This window comes from Monodon monoceros, unplaced genomic scaffold (genome assembly GCF_005190385.1).
Source record: "Monodon monoceros isolate NGI ecotype Baffin Bay Population unplaced genomic scaffold, NGI_Narwhal_1 Super_Scaffold_6, whole genome shotgun sequence".
NCBI lineage: Eukaryota > Metazoa > Chordata > Mammalia > Artiodactyla > Monodontidae > Monodon > Monodon monoceros.
Window position 1 is genome coordinate 63,969,078 of NW_021703783.1, and position 20,095 is coordinate 63,989,172.

A 20,095-nucleotide genomic window follows, 5' to 3' on the forward strand; every position below is an offset into this window, starting at 1 on the left:
AGAGATTGCAAGTGGTAGCTGGAAAATGTATGGAGACATATTATCCTAGCACCTCTGCTATAATTTTCAAAGTATAAATACTGGGACAGAAGAGAATTCTTTTTGCCATTGGATAGAACATAAATCTTTAAGAGTTGAAAATGTCATCACCTCTTTTACCCAACTCCAAACCAACAGCAGTAGGATTATTATTAAATTATGTTCCTCTGCAAAATTCTGCTCATATCAAATATTATAGGACAAACTTAAAACTTGATCCCTAATATACAGAGATTGGGCTACTTATATTCCATCAGTAGATCATGCACACTGAGTTCTCCATTCAGAAGTCCAGAGAAATTTGCACTGATTAATACAGCATTTCATATTGCTTTTGCAAATGACATTCTCTATAGCATTAAAAAATTTACAAGTATATTAATATATATTTAAATTCTTGAATTCTCAGTAGGAGATAAATAAAATACTTTGTTGAACCAATTAAGAAAACAGAGATGCAGAAGACCTAAATAACTTGCAAATTGCATGTAGATAGTAAGTGGGAACTATAATTCAGATTCTCTAATTTCAAGTTGCATAGTTTTTCTATATGCAGTGTTATAATTACAGAATAGTTTTTAACCATGAAGATAAAATGACTAACAAGGCCATATGAGCACTGAAGCTAATTCATTCTAAGAGAGAAACTACAGAGAAAACCAGACTGAGCTTAGAAGCTTAAATTTTTCCCCCAAAGGATGCATTAAAAAAAAAAATAGAGGAAAGTTAAATGCAGACAGATATTAGAAGATATTTATTTATTATTATTAATTTTTAAATTAATACATAGTGAATTATTCAGAGAAAAAATTATATGATTTATTGGATTTGTTTTAAAATATTTGTGCCCAAAAAAGTGTGTCAGGAAGATAGATGAAATTAAACAGTAGAATGTTTATATAATATATATAATTGATGTTGGCAAATGTGTACAGGTGAGTTTATTTTATTAATCTATTTGATGAATGTTTGGAAATTTTTCATAATAAAATGTCTTAAAACTCAAAGTAATACAAATCTATGCCAATAAACTTGAAGACTTAGGTAAAAGGAGCAATTTTTCCTAGAGCATATCTTATCAAATCTCATTTTTAAGAAATAAAAATCTCAAAAGATATAGAACCACTAAAGAAATGGAATCAATAGTTTAAAATCTGCAGACATACATACTTAAACCTACTGAGCTCAGATGTTTTTGCAGGTGAAGCCTATTTTCAAGAAACAGATAATTTCAATTACATGCAAATCCTTTCAAATAATCGTAAAATGAGTATACTCTCCAATTCACTTTATGAAGCTAATATAGCGTTGATACCAAAACCAGAAAAGGGCAATATGAGAAAGGAAATTTATGGATTAATCTTATATATTATCATAGATGAAAAATTCTAAGTAAAATAGCAGCAAATCTTACTCAGCAAAGCTTAATACAAGTAATCAAAAAAGTTTAACATGAGAAAATATCTTCATATGCTTTGCTTTAGTCATAAGGGGAAAATAAAATAATTTTAATTTAAAATAAGAAAAATAGTTTAAAATGATTAAATATGCATTTATAATAAAATAATAATAATAATAGTAGTAGTAATAAACTCTCAGGAAACTAGGAATAGAAGACAGTCCCTTAAGCTGACAAATGTTCCAATACAAGCCCATAACAAATACCATACACAATGGTGAAATATTATGATGGTCCCTTTTATACAAAAAACAAGAGTATAACACGATCAACACACTTTTACTAAATATTTTTCTGGAAGTCCTAACCAAATACAGTAAAAAAAGAAGTAATTTTATGATGATTAGAAAGAAAAGTATAAATACTCCACATCCTAGACAATATGATTGCCTAACTAGAACATTCACACAAATCTACAAGTTATTACACTTAACAAGAGAATTTGGTAAGTGTGCCACAGTTTAGTAAAGGGATTGGCAAACTACACAGCCTGTAAACCACATCCATTTTGCTGCCTGTTTTTCTAAGACCCGTGAGCTAAAAATGATTTTAAATGTAAAAAATTTCTTAGCTTTTTGGTGAGAACAGTTGCTGGATTTTGCTCCTTGGTCTACAAAGCTGAAAATATTTACTAACTAGACTTTTATAGAAAGATTTGCTAACCCTTGACCTAGATCCCCAAATAAAATCCATTTACAAACACAAACAATTAGAAAATGTAATTTATAAACATCATTTTAAAAAGTTAATATATAGGGTAAGACTAATATATCAAAAGAAGTGTTGACTTTTGTAGAGAAAATTATAAAACTTTGTTTAAAGGCATTAAGATTAGCATGCAAAAAAATATAAAGAACTCCCACCAATCAGTTTTAAAAAGTCAAATATTCCAGTACAAAAAATAGAGAAAAGCACAGGAAACACAAATGGCCTATGAACTTAAAAAAAAAAATTTTATCTATAGTAATTAGGGAATTGCATATTAAGACTATAATGAGAAACTATTTTACAACTATCAGGTTGGTAAAATTTATGTTTGACAATGTCAAGTATTAATGAGGATGTAGATCAAATAACATTCTAATATTCTGGTATAATCATTGTGGAGGAAAATTTGACAGTTTCTACTGATGTTAAAGATATGTATAACCAATGATCCAGCAATTTCATCACTGGAAATTTACTCTAGATAAACTCATGTTTGTTTGTAAAAGAGGTTGGATTTGTACTAGAACATAAGCCTCAGGAGGATGGGTAATTCATTTTCCTCTTGTATCTTTGATGCGTAATAAATATTTCTTTAATGAATGATAAATGAATGGAATAAAATCAGATGCCAACTAAATGTCCACCAACAGGATAATGGATTCATTTTGATATAGTCACACATAAAAATCCATACAAAAGGAAAAATAAGTGAACTAGAGCTACATGAATCAATAGGATGAGTCCCAAGGGCATAATTTGGAGTAAAAAACAAGTTGTAGAGGGATACATACAGCATAAATATAAAATACTAAATGTAAAAATAATACTATATTTTTAAAAGGTAGAAACATAATACAAATATAAAGACATTTATGAACCTGGTTTTCTCTGAAGTTTAAGAAAGAAGGTTATGTTGGGGAAGAGCACATAATGAACCTCTGAGGATATTTTTTAAGGCTATGTAGTTTATTCTGGGTAATTAGTAAATAAGTATTCACCATATTATCTTATAAACTTTTTCCTAAGTCTAACATAGTTATTAAAAATAAAATAATAGCAGTGAAGTATTCTGGGAACAAAGAAGACAGTTTATTAAAAAATTTAGCCATAATATTTGTTTGGCAGAAGATGAAATGCAAAAACAGGAGGCTTTTTTTGCTATGCTGTCTGCCCTGGGCATACCTGCTAAATGGAAATCAACTTCCTGAGTGTGGAATATGAGTTTGGGAAATTAAATGTTAGTCTAATCATAAAAGTTCTTGAATGTCAAGTTAAAGAATTTAAACCAGTTTCTGAAAACACTGTACATTTTCTAGCAAGGCAATGACATGCTCAGAAAGACATTTCAGGATAATGTGCTGAGCAGCAGAGTTTATATACAGGGAAACAATATGGAGACCATTAACATAGTCTAAATGTTATGTTATAAAAACCTGAACATACACCAAAAAGAAAATAAGATTTTGTGACCAATCATGAAGGAAATAGAAAAGCTAAAAATGAGTTGAAGTTTTTGCATCACATTGAAGGGGTAAAAAAAGAAAAAGATGGCAGCCTTCTTTGGATATGAATGGCAGTCTAGCTGAAGGGTTCACACTGGAATTGTTTTTTAAGTGGTGAGTTGGTTATTTAAGTGCTAAGTTTTAGTTTACCCGACTTACAGAGAGCAGACTAGATCTAGGTAGCTGTCATAATTGAGGAGTACCGCAAAGAACAACTGTACCCAGACTTTTATTTCTCTTTTAGTTGATGGCTAAAAATGTTAGCTTATTATGTGAGAAGGATCATTCTATAAGCTTTACATTTCATTCTCTCAAATGTACCATGAGGTAGTATATCAGTTTGTTAGGGCTGGTTGGTTAAACTGGGTGGTTTAAACAACAAAAATATATTGTCTCACAGTTCTGGAGGGTAGATGTCTAGAGCCAAAAAATCTCAGGTTTGGTTTCTTCTGATGGCTATTAGGGAGAATCTGTTCCATGCCTCTCCCCTGGCTTCTGGTGTTTGTTGGCAGTCTTTGGTATTCCTTGGCCTGTAGACTCTGCTTCCATCTTCCTGTAGCATTCTTCCTTTGTCCATGTCTGTGTCCAGATTTACCCTTTTGATGAGGACACCAGTCCCATTGGATTGGGGGCCCACTCTACTCCCATATGACATCATTTAAGTAATTATATGTTCAATTACCCTATTTCCAAATAGGGTGATATTCTGAGATACTGGGGGTTATGACGTCAATATTTGAATATTTGAGGGACACAATTCAAGCCATAACAGGTAAGTTTTAATTTATTCCAAATTTTTACAGATGATTAAACTGAGGAAGAGAAGGGTTAAGTTTATTGCCAAAGATCACTCAGGTAGAAAATGGTGGAGGCAGACTTCCCTGGTGGCACAGTGGTTAAGAATCTGCCTGCCGGTGCAAGGGACACGGGTTTGAGTCCTGGTCCGGGAAGATCCCACATGCCGCGGAGCAACTAAGCCCGTGTGCCACAACTACCGAGCCTGTGCTCTGGAGCCTGCGAGCCACAACTACTGAAGCCTGCGCACCTAGAGCCCATGCTCTGCAACAAGAGAAGCCACCGCGATGAGAAGCCGGCGCACTTCAACAAAGAGTAGCCCCCGCTCACCGCAACTAGAGAAAGCCCGCGCACAGCAATGAAGACCCAACACAGCCAAAAATAAATAAATAAATAATTCAGAAAAAGAAAAAGAAAATGGTGGAGGCAAAATTTGCAGTCAAGCTGTCTGCCTTCATATGCCATTCTTTAATCTAGAAGTTAAATAAGATGTGGATGGACCTAGAGACTGTCATACAGAGTGAAGTAAGTCAGAAAGAGAAAAACAAATATCGTATATTAACGTATATATGTGGAATCTAGAAAAATGGTACAGATGAACCAGTTTGCAAGGCAGAAATAGAGACACGGATGTAGAGAACAAACGTATGGACACCAAGGGGGGAAGAGGGGGGTGGTGGTGGGATAAATTAGGAGATTGGGATCGACATATATACACTAATATGTATAAAATAGATAACTAATAAGAACCTGCTGTATAAAAGATAAATAATTTAGGAATTAAAAAGAAATTAGAAGTTAGAATGAATAAAAAACTGCCTTTGATAAGAGGTTGTCTTAGTATATACTGGACATACTAAATCACATTTTAGGGAAAAGTGATAAATTTGTCCCAAAAAAGTGTAAATGAAACATGTGAACAATAGGTACCAAAGGGTGAGGGTGAATAAATGGATACAATGCAGAAACCTGGCTCTCTCTCCATCAGACTCACTTTGCCAAACAGCCATTTCCCCCAGGCCTCCTCTGAATCTATTAACTTCTTCACAAGTCGTTAAAGTCAATGGGAATATTGCAGATGGGGATGTGAGAAATAGTTCAAGTCTTGAAAGAATTAGAGACATTGGAAGTTGATCTTTGTATAACTCAGTTTGCTTTAACTATAAAATCTTATCCTTAAATATCAAAATGTAGGTAATTCTAAAGATCTATTCTGAAGCTCTACCCCTATTTCAGGCCCCTATTTTTGCCCATTTATTAAGATGCTTCCAAATTTTTGTATTCTAGATATTGCTGTGAGGAGCATCCCTACTACTATATCATAGTCTATTTCACGTTATTTTTTTAGAAAAAACTGCTATACATGAAATTGTTCAAGGTATATATAACTTCCAAGACTCTTGGTGTATATTTTGCAGTTGTCCTCAATTTTCCTTGGAAAATGTCTCAGTATGAAACATGCCATCTGGTCTCAATACCCTTTCGCAGTCTTATCTCTCATCAAAGTTATTTTTCAATCATGAGTTTACTTATGGCTCCCTGAACCTACCATGTGCTTTTTCTGTATCCCTTTGCTATGTGATAATATCATATCCTAAGTCCAATTCACAGTTATTGCTTTTTTGGGGGGAACTCTCCTATTCTCATAGCAATATTAATCTATCCTCCTGTGCTCCCTCTGCAGTTGCCTCAGATCGTTAAACAGTTATCACATTGTACTAGTTATTGTCTTTCTGTCAATAGCTGTCTTTCTGCCTGGCTAAGGTGGTAGCTCCTTATGAACAAGAACCTCCTCAGCAAGGACTAGTGTTAAGTAACATGTAATCAGATTTTAGTAAATGTTTTTGAATGAGTAAAAAGAGCATATACTCTATTTCCTCAAATTAGACCTATATTCTCTGACCCAGTTTTTATCATCCCTTACGGCAGCAAATAATTCTGATAATGGCTGACTGTGGTAAATCTCAGTTCCAAAATTACATGAGACAAAATTCAAAAAGTTGAATAGATTTACAGAAAGAACTACATGGGAATTCTAAGTATGGATTTATTCCACATTTTATTAATGGCTGTATGAATGGCTCATTACCATTTTAATCATGTTTACTCTTAGAGCAATGTCAAAAAAAAAAAACTAATTGCATGTGTCTTGAAGAGAAAACAACAGATTTCAAAATTGTTTTTCATGAAAAGCAAGAAAAGCATGACAATTAAAAAGCACTTCTGAGATTAAGGACCATAGAATATTAAACATATGTTGGTCTTCTTCTTTTAAAAATATGTATATTTAACCACATATTTCAAAATCTGCAACTTATTCAAAATAGTTCAAAAGCCAATGTGAGCATCTTTTTAACCTGCTATTTGTGTTCATCACAGGTCAGGGAATTTTTACCCATTAACTTCAAAAGTAAATTAACTCTCTTGTTTTTTATGAACTGTCATTTTAACTCTCCTCTCCACAGCCTGATCACTCAGACCTTTATAGACATTTGGTACTCATTGCTTATTGCATCCCTCATGAACATTTACATATCCTATATATGACCTTCACTTAGAACTCTCCTCCCCACTTGGGCATTAACAAACCAATCTTTGTTAACAGGAGAATGAAATTATTAATCTTTCCCATGATACACGTCTGCTGTCTGCCTGGAAATTTTGTAGAGTTTCATAAACCAAAAAATGTCTTTATTTTTGGGAATTTGATGACATAGCAAGCACTTTGGGAAATCATTTTCTGTCAGGCAAGACTTTGGACATAGCCTAAAGAAGTGGTCATAAATTCAACTTCTATAAAGTAGTTGGACAAGTAAGACAATGAGCAATGCAGATATTGTGTGGCAAACTTAAGTGTGAAAGCCCCATCCTGGTAGCCCCACAGCTGCTTTATTCCAGAAGATTTTTGTCATGCAGGGTAGCAATAATGGAGCCCAGAATCCCAAATTTCAGTTTGCTATGAAATGAAACATTTTAAAATTGTTGTTAAATAATTTAACATTTTTGAAACATCATGTAAGCCAAGGAAAACATGACCTCAAGCAGGATGTGACAAGTGGGCACCCGGTTTGCAACCTCTGTGACATAAATTGTGTCAAAAATATTCTGCCTTTGGGACTAGAGGCTGTACCTCCTAATCCAACATGCCTTTTGGAGTTCAGAAAAGTTCCAAGTGAAGCATTCAAGTTAGGAATCCATTGTAGCTCCAGATCAGATTATTCGTAACTATCAAGAAATAGGAAGTTTGAATCTTTTGGAAATGTTCAGAGTTTGTTTTAATGGAAAAATCCAAGAAAAAAAAAAGCTTTTGCTACAGAAATTTTTAAACAGTAGGTAAGAAACATTTTTCCAAAAAATTGGTGAGGCACATTAAGCATGATTTAAATTATCAATTTTCCCAGCCCCTGCTTAAATTGTATAAGTAATTTTCATCTTTCCCAAATTATATGGCTATATTTTAATTGGAAATAAAAGAAATTTAATAAGTGTTATGTAATATTCTAGGAGTCCATACCAGTTTAATTATTAGTGCATTATTTCTTTTTCTTTATTTTTATTGAAGTATAGTTGATTTACAATGTTGTATTAATTTCTGCGGTACAGCAAAGTGATTCAGTTATACATATATATACATTCTTCTTTGTATTCTTTTCGTTATGGTTTATCACAGGATATTGAATATAGCTCCTTGTGCTATACAATAGGACCTTGTTGTTTATCCATTCTATATGTAATAGTTTGCATCTGCTAACCTTAAACTCCCATGCCATCCACCCACCACCCCCCTCTCCCTTGGAAACCACAGGTCATCTGTTCTCTATGTCCATGTGTCTGTTTCTGTTTCATAGATAAGTTTATTTGTGTCATATTTTAGATTCCACGTATAAGTGATATCAAATGGTCTTTGTATTCATCTTTCTGACTTACTTCACTTAGTTTGATAATCACTATGTCCATCCATGTCGCTGCAAATGGCATTATTTCATTCTTATGTATGGCTGAGTAGTATTCCATTGTATGTAGGTACCACATCTTTTTTATCCAGTCAACTGTTGATAGACATTTAGGTTGTTTCTATGTCTTAGCCACTGTAAATAGTGCTACTATGAACATAGGGGTGCATGTATCTTTTTGAATTATAATTTTGTCCAGATATATGCCTAGGAGTGGGATTGCTAGATCATATGGCAAACTCTATTTTAAGTTTTTGAGGAACCTCTATACTGTTTTCTATAGTGGCTGCACCAACTTACATTCCCACGAACAATGTAGGAGGATTCCCTTTTCTCCACAGCCTCTCCAGCATTTGATATCTGTAGACTTTTTAATGATGGCCATTCTGACCAGTGTGAGGTGGTACCTCATTGTAGTTTTGATTTGCATTTCTCTAATACTTAGCAATGTTGAACATCTGTTCATTTGCCTGTTGGTCATTTGTATGTCTTCTTCGGAGAAATGTCTATTTGGGTCTTCTGCCAAATTTTTTTTGTTGTTTATTTTTTCTTTTGCCAGTTTTTTGATTGGGTTGTTTGTTTTTTTGTTGTTGAGTTGTAAGAGCTGTTTGTATATTTTGGAAATTAAGCCCTTGTCAGTCTGTCATTTGCAAATATTTTCTCCCATTCTGTAGGTTGACTTTTCATTTTGTTTATGGTTTCCTTTGCTGTACAAAAGCTTGTAAGTTTGATTAGGTCCCATTTGTTTATTTTTGCTTTTATTTCTCTTGCCTTGGGAGACTGAACTAAGAAAACATTGGGACAATTTAAGTGACATTGTTTCTTAACACTAATAAATACAGTCCTTACAAATTACCCTTTATCTTTCATTAAATTTCATTTTTTCTGTTATGATAATGAATAAAACCTCACTGCAGAAAATATGTAAATGGAAAAATTAATTTAAAAAGTTTAAAAAGTAATTATGAATACTCTCTATATAGAAACTTCCAGGTTGAATATAGGTATACACATACAAATGTGGACATTGTTTTAGGTCAATAAATGTGGATACACAGTTGACCCTCGAACAATGTGAGGGTTAGGGACACCAACACCCTATGCAGTTGAAAATTTGCATATAACTTTTGACTCCCCCAGAGCTTGACTACCAATAGACTACTGTTGGCCAGAAGTCTTACTGATAAGATAAGGTGTTAATTAGCACATATTTTGTATGTTATGTGCATTATGTGCTATATACTTCCAATAAATTAAGCTAGAGAAAAAAATGTTATAAGAAAGTCATAAGACAGAGAAAAATCATTTACAGTGCTTTTTTTTTTTTTAATCTCTTTGTTTTAGTCCTCTTTGCCAAGGGTGGAGTTAATTATGGCAAATTTTTCATCATTGGTCTTTTATTTTTTTAACTTTCTTTTTTTTTAAATGTTTATTTTCTTATTAGTCATCCATTTTATACACATCAGTGAATACATGTCAATCCCAATCTCCTAATTCATCACACCACAGCCCCCATCCCCGACGCTTTCCCCCCTTTGTGTCCATATGTTTGTTCTCTACATCTGTGTCTCAATTTCTGCTCTGCAAACCGGTTCATCTGTACCATTTTCTAGATTCCACATATATGCGTTAATATACAATATTTGTTTCTCTCTTTCTGACTTACTTCACTCTGTATGATAGCCTCTAGATGCATCCTCATCTCTACAAATGACCCTTTCCTTTTTATGGCTGAGAAATATTCCATTGTATATATGTATCACATCTTCTTTATCCATTCATCTGTCGATGGGCATTTAGTTTGCCTCCATGACCTAGCTATTGTAAATAGTGCTGCAACGAACATTGGGGTGCATGTGTGTTTTTCAATTATAGTTATCTATGGGTTTATGCCCAGTAGTGGGATTGCTGAGTCATATGGTAATTCTATTTTTAGTTCTTTTTTTTTTTTTTGCGGTACACGGGCCTCTCACTGTTGTTCACTGTTGTGGCCTCTCCCGTTGCGGAGCACAGGCTCCAGATGCACAGGCTCAGTGGCCATGGCTTACGGACCCAGCTACTCCACGGCATGTGGGATCTTCCCAGACCGGGGCATGAACCCGTGTTCCCTGTATCGGCAGGTGGACTCTCAACCACTGCGCCACCAGGGAAGCCCTATTTTTAGTTCTTTAAGGAACCTCCATACTGTTCTCCATAGTGGCTGTATCAATTTACATTCCCACCAAGAGTGCAAGAGGGTTCCCTTTTCTCCACACCCTCTGCAGCATTTGTTGTTGGTAGATTTTCTGATAATGCCCATTCTGACTGGTGTGAGGTGATACCTCATTGTAGTTTTGATTTGCATTTCTCTAATAATTAGTGATGTTGAGCAGCTTTTCATGTGCTTCTTGGCCATCTGTATGTCTTCTCTGGAGAAATGTCTATTTAGGTCTTCTGCCCATTTTTGGATTGGGCTGTTTGTTTTTTTAATATTGAGCTGCATGACCTGTTTATATATTTTGGAGATTAATCCTTTGTCCAATGATTTATTTGCAGATATTTTCTCCCATTCTGAGGGTTGTCTTTTCGTCTTCTTTATGGTTTCCTTTGCTGTGCAAAAGCTTTTAAGTTTCATTAGGTCCCATTTGTTTATTTTTGGTTTTATTTCCATTACTCTAGGAGGTGGATCAAAAAGATTTGCTGTGATTAATATCAAAGAGTGTTCTTCCTATGTTTTCTTCTAAGAGTTTTATAGTTCCTGGTCTTACATTTAGGTCTGGAATCCATTTTGAGTTTATTTTTGTGTATGGTGTTAGGGAGTGTTCTAATTTCATTCTTTTACATGTAGCTGTCCAGTTTTCCCAGCACTACTTATTGAAGAGACTGTCTTTTCTCCATTGTGTATCTTTGCATCCTTTTTCATAGATTAGTTGACCATAGGTGCGTGGGTTTATCTTTGGCTTTCTATCCTTTTCCATTGATCTATATTTCTGCTTTTGTGCCAGTACCATATTGTCTTGATTACTGTAACTTTGTAGTATAGTCTGAGGTCAGAGAGCCTGATTCCTCTGGCTCCATTTTTTTCCTTCAAGACTGCTTTGGCTATTCGGGGTCTTTTGTGTCTCCGTACAAACTTTAAGATATTTTGCTCTAGTTCTGTAAAAAATGCCATTGGTAATTTGATAGGGATTGCATTGAATGTGTAGATTGCTTTGGGTAGTATAGTCATTTTCACAATATTGATTCTTCCATCCAAGAATATGGTATATATCTCTCCATCTGTTTGTATCATCTTTAATTACTTTCATCAGTGTCTTATAGTTTTCTGCATACAGGTCTTTTGTCTCCCTAGGTAGGTTTATTCCTAGGTACTTTATTCTTTTTGTTGCAGTGGTAAATGGGAGTGTTTCCTTAATTTCCCTTTCAGATTTTTCATCGTTAGTGTTTAGGAATGCAAGAGATTTCTGTGCATTAATTTTGTATCCTGCAACTTTAAGAAATTCATTGATTAGCTCTAGTAGTTTTCCGGTGGCATCTTTATGATTCTCTATGTATAGTATCATGTCATCTGCAAACAGTGACAGTTTTACTTCTTTTCCAATTTGTATTCCTTTTATTTCTTTTTCTTCCCTAAACGCCGTGGTTAGGACTTCCAAAACTATGTTGAATAATAGTGGTGAGAGTGGATATTCTGTCTCGTTCCTGATCTTAGAGGAAATGCTTTCAGTTTTTCACCTTTGAGAATGATGTTTGCTGTGGGTTTGTCATATATGGCCTTTATTATGTTGAAGTAGGTTCCCTCTATGCTCACTTTCTGGAGAGTTTTTATCATAAATGGCTGTTGAATTTTGTCAAAAGCTTTTTCTGCATCTATTGAGATGATCATATGGTTTTTATTCTTCAATTTGTTAATATGGTGTATCACATTGATTGATTTATGTATATTGAAGAATCCTTGAATCCCTGGGATAAATCCCAATTGATCGTGGTGTATGATCCTTTTAATGTGTTGTTGGATTCTGTTTGCTAGTATTTTGTTGAGGATTTTTGCATCTATATTCATCAGTGCAGTTGGTCTGTAATTTTCTTTTTTTGTAGTATCTTTGTCTGGTTTTGGTATCAGGGTGATGTTGGCCTCAGAGAATGAGTTTGGGAGTTTTCCTTCCTGTGTAATTTTTCGGAAGACTTTGACAAGGATGGGTGTTACCTCTTCTCTAAATGTTTGATAGAATTAACCTGTGAAGCCGTCTGGTCCTGGACTTTTCTTTGTTGGAAGATTTTCAATCACAGTTTCAATTTCATTGCTTGTGATTGTTTTGATCATATTTTCTACTTCTTCCTGGTTCAGTCTTGGAAGGTTATACCTTTCTAAGAATTTGTCCATTTCTTCCACGTTGTACATTTTATTGGCATAGAGTTGCTTGTAGTAGTCTCTTAGGATCTTTTGTATTTCTGCCGTGTGTGTTGTAACTTCTTTTTCACTTCTAATTTTATTGATTTGAGTCCTCTCCCTCGTTTTCTTGATGAGTCTGGCTAATGGTTTATCAATTTTGTTTATCTTCTCAAAGAACCAGCTTTTAGTTTTATTGATCTTTGCTATTGTTTTCTTTGTTTCTATTTCATTTATTTTTGCTCTGATCTTTATGATTTCTTTCCTTCTGCTAACTTTGGGTTTTGTTTGTTCTTCTTTCTCCGCTTCCTTTATGTGTAAAGTTAGATGGTTTATTTGAGATTCTTGTTTCTTGAAGTAGGCTTATATAGCTATAAACTTCCTTTTTAGAACTGCTTTTTCTGCATCCCATAGCTTTTGGATCATCACGTTTTCATTGTCATTTGTCTCTAGGTAGTTTTTGATTTCCTCTCTGATTTCTTCAGTGATCTCTTGGTTATTTAGTAAAGTATTGTTTAGCCTCCATGTGTTTGTGTTTTTTACGTTTTTTTTCCCTGTAATTGCTTTCTAATCTCATAGTGTTGTCGTGAGAAAAGATGCTTGATATGATTTCAATTTTCTTAAATTTATTTAGGCTTGATTTGTGACCCAAGATGTGATCTATTGTGAAGAATGTTCCATGCACACTTGAGAAGAAAGTGTAATCTGCTGTTCTTGGGTGGAATGTCCTATAAATATCAATTAAATCTATCTAGTCTATTCTGTCACTTAAAGCTTGTGTTTCCTTATTAATTTTCTGTTTGGATGATCTGTCCATTGGTGTAAGTGAGGTGTTAATGTCCCCCACTATTATTGTGCTACTGTCGATTTCCTCTTCTAGAGCCGTTATCATTTGCCTTATGTATTGAGGTATTCCTATGTTGGGTGCATATATATTTATAATTGTTATATCTTCTTCTTGGATTGATCCCTTGAACATTATGTAGTGTCCTTCCTTGTTTCCTGTAACATTCTTTATTTTAAAGTCCATTTTATCTGGTATGAGTATTGCTACTCCAGCTTTCTTTTGATTTCCATTTGCATGGAATATCTTTTTCTGTCCCCTCACTTTCAGTCTTTATGTGTCCCTAGGTCTGAAGTGGGTCTCTTGTAGACAGCATATATATGGGTCTTGTATCCATTCAGCAAGCCTGTGTCTTTTGGTTGGAGCAATTAATCCATTCACGTTTAAGGTAATTATCGATATGTATGTCCCTATTACCATTTCCTTAATTGTTTTGGGTTTGTTTTTGTAGGTCCTTTTCTTCTCTTGTGTTTCCCGCTTAGAGAAGTTCCTGTAGCATTTGTGGTAGGGCTGGTTTGGTGGTGCTGAATTCTCTTAGCTTTTGCTTGTCCGTAAAGCTTTTGATTTCTTCATTGACTTTGAATGAGATCCTTGCTGGGTAGACTAATCTTGGTTGTAGGTTCTTCCCTTTGATCACTTTAAGTATATCATGCCACTGCCTTCTGGCTTGTAGAGTTTCTGCTGAGAAATCAGCTGTTAACCTTATGGGAGTTCCCTTGTAATGTTGTTTGTCATTTTTCCCTTGCTGCTTTCAAGAATTTTTCTTTGTCTTTAATTTTTCCAATTTTATTACTATGTGTCTCAGTGTGTTTCTCCTTGGGTTTATCCTGTATGGGACTCTCTGCGCTTCCTGGACTTGGGTGGCTATTTCCTTTCCCATGTTAGGGACGTTTTCTGCTATAATCTGCTCACATATTTTCTCTGGCCCTTTCTCTCTCTCTTCTCCTCTGGGACCCCTATAATGCGAATGTTGTTGCATTTAATGTTGTCCCAGAGGTCACTTAGGCTGTCTTCATTTCTTTTCATTCTTTATTCTTTAGTCTGTTCCACAGCAGTGAATTCCACCGTTCTGTCTTCTATGTCACTTATCCGTTCTTCTGCCTCAGTTATTCTGCTCTTGATTCCTTCTAGTGTATTTTTCATTTCAGTTATTGTATTGTTCATCTCTGTTTGTTTGTTCTTTAATTCTTCTAGATCTTTTTTAAACGTTTCTTGCATCTTCTTGATCTTTGCCTCTATTGTTTTTCCGAGGTCCTGGATCATCTTCACTATCTTTATTCTGAATTCTTTTTCTGGAAAATTGCCTATCTCCATTTCATTTAGTTGTTTTTCTGGGCTTGTATCTTGTTCCTTCATCTGGTACATAGCCCACTGCCTTTTCATCTTGTCTATCTTTATGTGAATGTGGTTTTTGTTCTACAGGCCGCAGGATTTTCTACAGTCTGTTTTTTGATACCATAAGTTTACATTCTCTGTTTTCAAATTGAATCATCTGTCAGTACCTACATCAATATTGTCTTATATGGTACAAAACACTGTAGTTCTACATATTACTAATACTAGACATCAAAAATGAAAAGATAATGTGAAGTGAAATTTCTGTTTATTTACAAGTATAATTATTCATACATTGATCATGAAGAAGCAGTAGTATGATTTCTTTATGATAGCCTAGTGTAATTGATATAATTGCTTCAAGGTAGCCTAACCTATACACTAAAGTATGAATTGTTATAGAACTTTTTGACATACAGTATTATAGTCAAATTCATAGTACAGTATTGGATACATTGTTACATTTTTAAAAAGACGTTTACCTGTGATGGTAGGCTGACAGACAATTTCTAAATTAAGAAAGAGAGAGGGACTTCCCTGGTGGTGCAGTGGTTAAGAATCTGCCTGCCAAGTCAGGGGACATGGATTTGGTCCCTGGTCCGGGAAGATCCCACATGCCGTGGAGCACCTAATCCCATGTGCCACAACTATTCAGCCTGTGCTCTAGAGCCCACGAGCCACAACTACTGAAACCCATGTGCCTAGAGCCCATGCTCCACAACAAGAAAAACCACCACAATGAGAACTCCATGCACCATGACGAAGAGTAGCCCCTGCTCGCTGCAATTAGAGAAAGCCTGCACGCAGCAATGAAGACCCAACACAGCCATAAATAAATAAATAAAATATAAAAAAAGAAAAGAGAGAGAGAGACACTACCTGAGAGAGAGAGAGATACCATATAGTAAAGTAATTCTTTGAAAGCGAAGTTATAAAACTGTAAGAATACATATTAATTTTATAATAATTCTTTCTCACCTTATAGCTACATAAGATAGACTGGTATATACATGTATTTTATGCATTCATGACATATCTAAATTTTTCTTAATTTTCTTCTAGTAATTCTAGGTGATCCATCTATGATTCTTTTCAAATTGTTGTAAATCTCCAAAACTTTTTCCAAAATATTTATTGAAAAAATCTGCATATAAGTTTGAACCCATGCAGTTCAAACCCATGTTGTTCAAAAGTCTACTGTGTATTATTTTTGGAAAGGGCGAATATCTAGATGTACCCTTATTTTTAAATGAAGCTCCTAATTCATATACATTTAGAAATTTTCTGATTTTCTTACTATTATAAATAGTACCTCAATGTATATAAACTTGTATATATAACATGTTTTGTTATTTATTTAGGATAAAATATGGTAAACTGAATTTCTGGGCATTTTGTATGGACATTTTGAAGACTTTTTGATAGGTAACAAATTTTCCTACAGAAAATTCTTTGAATTTAAATTTCCAACAGCAGTGTACTAGGAGGGCTTATTTACCTATGCTGATATTACTCTTTTAATCATTGTCTATGTAATTTGTGAAAAACAGGATCTTGATATTGTTTTAGTGCTTACGTCTTTGATTTTGTAACAACAAGACTTTTCCTGATATCTCTTGGCCATTATCTTTCTCGTTTTGTAAGTCTTTTCTTTTTAGACTTGTCATCAAGTATTAAATCAAATCAAATATTTATTTATAGAACTTTATATATTTAGATTGTTCATCTTGTGCATATCATACTTGATGCAACTATTTTCCTGAGATTAACATTTGTGTTTTATTGTTTATGTACTTTTTTATATGTTTGTTAGTTTTTACCATACATGTCCTCTATGTGTATGTAATCTAATTTACCAAACCACATTGAATTACAGTCTTTGCAGAATTATCAGAAAAGATTTCTCCATCCCCCAAACACAAAAATGTTTGGCTGTATTTTTATAAAAACTTTTATGGTTTTCTTTATATTTACAGCTAAATCATCATCTTTCTGTAATTAATTTTCTTGGAAATTGTGAGGTAAAGTATATTTTTACAAACTGTTAACCAGTTACCATCATTTTATTTACTTTTTCTAATACTTTTATTTCATTTTAAATTTAATTCTTTCATTAAAATAGAATTTAGATGCTTTTAAAACATATAACCAGTTTTCACATCAACATTATAGATAAATTTATCCATTTCCTACTGTTTTAAAAAACTTTATCATAAAAAATACGCTTCTACAGTCATTAAACTATATCCAGGTTGTGTGACTATATGGCTTGATTCTTTATCTGCAGAGTTCTTCACAGGAGTGTTATAAAGATTTTGAGTTAAGGAATGTTACAGACTTAAGAGAGTACTTGCCATATAGTAAGTGTTCAATAAATGCTAGCTATGGTGATGATGATGATGATGATGAAAGTGATGTGCCAATTTCTGCGCTTTCTATTCTATTCCATTAAACTCTCTATTCATGTGCATTGTAAAATATGACATGCGAAGTTCACCATTGTTATTGTTATCAACCCATATTTTTTTTGCTTAGCTTACTCCTTTATTTGTCCAGAGGAAATTAAGTATCACTATATTAAGTTACATGGTTAATGGTTTCCTCAGGTGTTCCATACATATCTTCTACTGGGCACATTGTGATAACTTACATTTCTGTAGAAAATTATCCATTACATAAAATATTTATAACTCATGAAAATGCTATTGAACGTAGTAATCTCTTATAATTTAAAAATATTTTATGTGATTATATTTCATTCTGAGTTTAAATTTTGTACATCTGTGTTTTCTTTCTTTAACATAGTTATTTCTTCATTCAATATTCTGAGTATTTAAAGCCTGTATAATTTATTTAATAATTGTAAACAAAATTATTTATTTTAACATTATTCTGTATGCTAATTAATTGTTGTGGGCAATTTAGATAGTGCAAAAGTAACAGTGGGTAAAATTATTGGTGCCTTAGCATGGATCAAAGCTGTATCACCAAACTGTACTACTAATCATTGCTTTCTTCACTGCCATGTACTTGCAGAAAAAAGTCAGTTTCCCTTAAGAATGTCTTTAATGAAACAGTAAAAATTATTAATTTTATTAAAACCTGACCATTATTTTAATAGTCTATGTGGTAAACTGGGAAGTATGCATAAAGCACTTTTGCTGCCTGCCTAAACTGCCATGGTAGTCTCAAGGAAAAGAACTTGCACAAATTGTTTGCTTTGAAAGCTGAAACTAGCTGCCTTTTTCATGAAACAACATTTTTACTTGAAAGAACAACTGGCAAATAAACTATGGTTATTCAGACTTGGGTAATTATTTGAAAAGGAACAGAGTAAGCCTGTCACTTCAAGAAAACAATTAACAGTATATGTTGCCAAAGATCAAATTTGATCCTCTGAGTAAAACTTAAAACATTGGAAAACTGCTATTTTTTTAAGAATTTAATTGAGGCCAAATATTTGCTGCTTTTAACATGCCTAATAATTTCCATCTTTGTCTTACTTGAATAGTCATTAAGTATTAGCACTTTATTTTTCTGCTTTCCACTCATTTTTATAAAATAGGTTTAAATAAAATATTCAAATCATTGCATAAATCAACAATGCTATACAGATAATAAAACAATCCAGACAAAACAGAACTAATGACTGACAATGACTTCCTGGAAAGTGTGGAGTAGACTTGTAGGTTCGATAAGGTTTTCTTTATTCTTAAGATGAGTACTTTATCATTTTAATTCTACTTTCCTGACTGTTATACCCAGGCTATTTTAAATATCTGGACTCAAGCCTTTCCAGGTTCCCAACACAAAGATGAAAATATTTGGTACAAACACAGTTTTTGTCCATTCCTTGTCATGTGCTAGAGGTCACATGTGAGAACAAGATAATTAGTAGTTAGGTTTTCCTTCAAGTAACCTCTTTGGAAATATTTTTCAAGACATTTAGTGAGAGATTTCAAACGTGGCAATTTGAAGTTTAAAAACAATCCAAGATAAATAAATGCAAGACTACAGGACCAAGCCTTATCAACACTACTAATGTATTCACTAGTTGAATGTTTCTTTTATTATTTTTTTTCTGTGAATTTTATTTTTAAAAAATATTTTATTCAGGTATAATTGATTTACAATATTATATAAATTTCAGGTGTACAACATAGTTTCACAATTTTAAAATGTTATACTTCATTTATAGTTAGTATAGAAAAATATATCCCCTGTGTTGTACAACATATCCTTGTAGTATATTTATTTTATACATAGTAGTTTGTACCTCTTAACCCCCTACCCCAATCTTGCTCCTCCGCACTTCCCACCCTCCACTGGTAACCACAAATTTGCTCTCTACATCTATGAGCCTGTTTCTTTTTTGTTTCATTCACTAGTTTGTTTTATATTTTTAGATTCTATATATAAGTGATAACATTCAGTTTTGGCTTTCTCTATCTGACATTTCACTATGTCTAATACCCTCCAAGTCCATCCATGTTATTGCAAATTGCAAAATTTCATTCTTTTTTATGGCTATATTGTACATATGTACCACATCTTCTTTATCCATTCATGTGTTGTTGGACACTTAGCTTGCTTCCATGTCTTGGCTATTGTAAATAGTGCTGCTATGAACATTGGGGTGAATGTTTCTTTTCAAATTAGTGTGGAAAAATGCTATTTTAGGTGGTGTGGTCAAGGAGATGCCCTTGGAAGAGTGACACTTGAGCAGATGCCTGAATGAAGCATAAAAACAAGTTATGTGACTCTCTAGGAGGAAAGCTTTCTAGCCATATGAGGGGATCAAATAAGTATATGCATAATATGTATTCTCAGTTGTAGAAAATATAAATTATACACATCTCTTGAAGATTGAAAGCACATCTCTGGGTTTGTGGTACCCAGTGAACCATGGCCGTAACTGAAAAACATTTTGATATAATAAAAACTCTTTTCTCCTTTGTATGTATTGTGACCATACCTAATGCTATATTGACGGGTCTCAGAATAGCTGGTAAGTTAGGTGTTCAGTACATCTGCAAGATGTCTGCTTCCACTTGATACGAGGTGTTCATTTATATCCTGATGTTGCTGGAC